The sequence below is a fragment of the Argopecten irradians genome, chromosome 11 (genome assembly GCF_041381155.1).
Source record: "Argopecten irradians isolate NY chromosome 11, Ai_NY, whole genome shotgun sequence".
NCBI lineage: Eukaryota > Metazoa > Mollusca > Bivalvia > Pectinida > Pectinidae > Argopecten > Argopecten irradians.
In genome coordinates, this window is record NC_091144.1 from 38,426,166 (window position 1) to 38,431,560 (window position 5,395).

The following is a 5,395-nucleotide window of genomic DNA, read 5'->3' on the forward strand; positions in this document are numbered from 1 at the left end:
GTATCATTCAGTTTCTGGTAAGATGCGTGGTAAATAACATTTCTGTCCAAGGTTCTGTTTTTAAGGTCAAGTGAAAAACCGCCAGTTGATGATAATGAAATGTTCAGCTTCAGTTGCCATGATAACCACTTGAAATATGCATAAATTATGAAAGTGTTTTTGTTTTAGAAATCATAGAGTGCATCCTTGAACAAACTTCATATTTCTTCTAAAGATGTATTGGTAGGCCATATATATTCTCTGTAAATATTTTGTCTGTTCAAGGATGCGCTCTATAGTTTCATAGACAAAAACTTAGCAAAAATGACCAAAATTGACAAAATTTCCACATTCTCATAATTTATGCTTATTTTGGATGGTTACCAAAGCAACTATAGTTCAATATTATAAAACAGTCATTTATAGTTATTATAGTTAGTTTGATTGATTTTGAGGCCAAAAAGGGCCACAACCATACATAGTCCTTTTAATAACTAATTACCGATTGAAAAAAATAAGACATTTGACAAACGGAATAGCTAATACACATAGATTTTCGATTTCAGTATATCTGAACAATGCCTTTTTATAATATTCAAAATATGAACGGTCTCTTCATTCATAATCCTTTTATAACTAATAACCGATTGAAAAAATAAGTCATTTGAAATATGAAATAGTTAATACACATAGATTTTCGATTTCAGTATATCTAAATAATTTACAATATTCAAAATATGAACGGTCTCTACTCCAAAGTCGCGGCTGCATAGCCTTCGTCAAGGTAATAAAGCGTTACGGTAGTCTACTGATCAAGTCATCATCTTTTTATCATCTTGTTTTTTTTTTACTATTATTGCTATTGATTTTCAGGTGAGCAACAAAGGCAAATTAGTGCTGTACAAATTGCAAAAAGCCCTGTTCGGTCGTCGGTCAAAGATAAAAACCTTACGACGATGTCAACGAAACTTGGAATTTCTGACAAGACGTTAAGTGGAGATGAGATTTTAAAAATGAAACGTCCTGATATTGAGCCAATGAGAGACAAAAGTTTTAATATACTGTCTACGAGAAATAAAACCCTGTATGGAACAACAGAGAGTGATGATCCAACGTCGGAAAATCATTTGGTGCGACTTAAGGTAAGGAGTTATCTCCTTTCAATCACTCCGTCCCATTTCCTTTCAATATCTTATTTCAAATTCTCCTTTCAAAATCTTTTCAATCTCTCCTTTTATTTATTTTATCATTTCAAGTTCCTTTCAAGCTCCTTTCAAGTTCATATATTTACATATGCCCCTATATAGTCAACGGAAGGGGAGTTGCGTTCAAATTAGCGTAAACGCAATGACGTATGAATACAAACGCAGTGCAGGTTCGGACTACTTCTAGTTCACGCTTCGATAAGATTTTGCGTCATAAGTTGACGGATTTTAAAATAACAATAAAGAGTTTTTATTTGATCCAATTAAATATGTATTTGACATCAAAACAAAACATGTGTTCAAGCATTGTAACGGTAATAAACTACAAAATGAATCGCTGGTCGGGGCTACAACCGGGGGGGCTTTCCTCAGGAATGTTCGGGGAATCCCATAGTTACGTCAGATGTACATGTGTGTACGGTCACTCATCTCACCTAAATATACAGAACATCTGATTGTCGGTGAATAATTCTGGGAGCGTCTAAGCGAACAATAGGTTAACAGATCATATACAGGTTTCCAGAAAAAAAACATTACAGGTAGCCTATCCGAAACAGTATCATCAGCTTAAATGGCCCCGTCTTTGCATTCAAAATAGGCCTACACACACGCAAACACTTGACTTGGATTTTATCAGTTGATTTTTGTTACCGCTATTTCTCAGAAAGCACTTAAGAGATCTGTCTCAAATTGCATATGTAAGTTCCCCTAGGGCTCTACGAGTGTACGCTGATTTTCAGACTGGTCGAATAAAATAAAATAAAATTGCTGCCAGGCAGCAATCTTGGATTTTGGCAGTTGATGTTTGTTACCGCTATTTCTCAAAAAACACTGAAGGGATCTGTCTCACATTTCATATGTAGATTTTTCTAGGACACTCAAAGTGTCTTTCAGATTTTGAGACTGATCCCTAAAACAATATGGCCGCCAGGCAGCCAACTTGGATTTTTGCAGTTGATGTTTGTTACAGCTATTTCTCAGAAAGTACTGAAGAAATCTGTCTCAAATTTCTCATGTAGGTTTTCCTAGGGCACTCGAAGTGTCATGCTGATTTTGAGACTGATCGGTAAAACAATATGGCTGCAAGGCAGCCATCTTGGATTTTGGCAGATGTTTGTTACCGCTATTTCTCAGAAAGTACTGAAGGGATCTGTCTCAAATTTCATATGGTGGTTCCCCTAGGGACCTAGTATCGCATATTCCATTTTGGGACCAATTGGTAAGATGGCCGCGAGATGGCCGTCTTGGATTTCGTTAGTTAAAATTTGTTACCGCTATTTCTCAGAAAGTACTGAAGGGATCATTTTCAACTTTTTATATAGGGCCCTAGTTCTGCCGATTGCATTTTGGGACCGATCGATTAACAAGATGGCCGACCACCATCTTGAATTTTGATAGTTTAAAGTTTGAAAAGCAGAGAAAAGAAGTTTTTAGTTTGAAAAGCAGAAAAAAAGAAGTTAAATTTTGAAAAGCAGAAAAAAAGGAGTTTAAGTTTGAAAAGCAGAGAAAAGATCCCTCTTTCATTTGTCAGACATAGATCAATCTTTGGTGGGCGCCAAGATCCCTCTGGGATCTCTTGTTACTATTGTTGCTGTTATTATTGTAGGTTTTTTTATTGTTGTTATTGTTGTTGTTGTTTTTTTTTTGTTGTTGTTGTTGTTGTTGTTGTTGTTGTTTTATTTACCTACATTTGTATATCTTTGTACTCTTCAGCAACCAGAATCAACTTAACATCAACGCGACTTTGAACAAGAAATGCGAACATCGGTCATGCATACGGAATGCGAAATTTCTAAGAAGACTTCATCAAAAGGTTTAAGGCTTAAGTATATCCGAGCTCAAAAGTTGATCTACTGTGAAGTACCGAAAGTGGGATCCACATTTTGGTTACGATTTTTAATTCAAATCAGATCAAACACGATTGCAAGTCCCTTTGTTATCAATCCCGAATCTGCTGCAAAGTTAAATGTGAATGACAAGTTATCCGATTTAAACAGAAATGACGCGTTGAAAAAATCGACAAAATTTTTATTTGTTCGTCATCCATTTCAACGGATCTACTCTGCGTACATCGATAAGCTTTTTTCTCCTAACCCTTACTACTGGTCGCATATAGGTGCTTACATCGTCAAGACATTTAGAAACGGTAGTATCGGCTGTGGACATGACGTCACATTTCAGGAATTTCTTCAATATGCAGTTCACTCAGAAACAAAACACATACACCAAGATGAACACATTACGTCTATTTGGCAGTTATGCGCTCCCTGCCACGTCAAATATAACATAATTGGTAAAATGGAAAGTTTTCAAAACGATACTGAGTATTTTATGAATCATTTAAAACTGGATCGATACAATTTTATACTGAAAAACTTTTCGACTGATTCGGCAAATGACGCCCTGTATGATACAAGCATATACTGAAATGCGTTCTAAAGTAAAGGATTGCATTTCTCCGAATGAGGTCGTTAATAGGATATGGACGAAATTAAAGATTCGGGGATTCATCGCACCTGACCTTCCTATGCCTATAGAACTCATCACAGCAAACAAAACACGGGTACTTCAGATATTCAAAGATGTTTATTTAAAATCAGTTTCTATGCTAGATCACCATGGATTGAAAAGACAAAAACAAACATTTTTTCATCAAGCATTTAGAAAGATATTACCCATAACAATGGAAGATTTCAAACGTGCTTTTGAAATGGATTTCAGATTATTTGGTTATGACAGCCAAATACATGATTTATATAAGGATTCGAGATATACCTTCAATAGTTCAATAATTAACATGTTTTGAGTCATGAAAAGAAAATTTTAATTAGATTTAATTATTTTATCTTATTCTATTAATTTTCCTAAAACATCGTTTACGGTATTTCGCATTCGCATAGTGAAGAGTAATCTGTCATTGAGGCTAAGTATTAAATAAGAAATATGACATTATTTTGTGAACAAAACATTATTTTTTAGTCCTCTATGAAATATTGACATACTACAACCGGAATACAATAGCAAATTATAATTTAAGAAAGAGCATGGAATACAATTAAGACAAAATACACATGGATCCGGATCAGACAAGTGCAGGATTTGACTTGTTGATTAATATAAAAAATATATTAATATTGTTATAAAGTTTTGCTTTACAACTTGTCGATATCGATTCGATCATGGCGATCAGTAACGTTTCAAAACACCTTTAAACCATGCCTGAATACTTTGGATGTAAAAACAGTTTTGAATCTGGATTTTAATTTGTGTCCGGAAATCTGATTATATTTAAGAAAGGCATGTAAATGCTATCAAATATTACATATATATTATTATATTGTGTCAGAGAAAACGACGTGAGTTGTGCTCACAAAATAATGACATAACAAAGGATACCTAACTACCCGAAAGGAAAGTAACTCTGTAATTTCCAAAGACAGAATAGTGAAAGGGAAGAGGAAAATAGTCTTCGAGAACGTTTCTCAAATGACCCGACCGCAGTGACGTATCAGCAATTGTAGAAATTATGTTTGTTCTCTGTTTATTTTTACAGACACTATCCAACAAACAAAAACTGTTACATAAACTCCTGCCATAAATTAAGAATCTTACATGAGTGGCCTTGTGATATGATATTTATCAAAATAGTTCAATAATTAAAAAACTGTTTTCATTGGTTCATGACTAAATTTACTTGTATATCAGTGAGATCAAAATTGACTTTAAAAACTACCGTTTTCAAATACAAAACCTTGCTTAGCTTTACCAAACATTAATTCAAAGTTCTTTATGTCAATTTTAAAGTTTAAAAAATAAGGAAAATAAAAGAAAAAAAACATTTTTTAAAATATATATAAAGCTGAAATTGGTTAGCTTTTTAATCTGTTATCATCAACGGGCTTATGAAACTATCTAGGCAGTCTGTCGTCTCGAAATACACTTGTATATTGAATATTGTCGAGAGTTCTACAGTAATTATAATAATGTTGACATAACAATGGCTTTGACAATTAGAAGCGAGCCTAATACACTCGTACACACGCGTGTACATGCGTGTGCCAGTCAACTATCTGTTGTCGGTAGTCACTTAAACTTGACCAGCTGCAGACCCCATAGCACTAAACCAGTTTATAATGTCTTCCGTTTTTACTACAAACTAAATGATGAAATTTTGCACATAGATGCATTATAATATGACAAATAACATGTCT

The 5,395-nt window shown here is 34.1% G+C and overlaps 1 pseudogene; it reads left to right on the top strand.

Moving 5' to 3' along the window:
- The first annotated feature begins 368 nt into the window (after positions 1-368).
- LOC138334223 (carbohydrate sulfotransferase 8-like) lies at positions 369-4,194 on the top strand (annotated as a pseudogene).
- Positions 4,195-5,395: the final 1,201 nt, after the last annotated feature.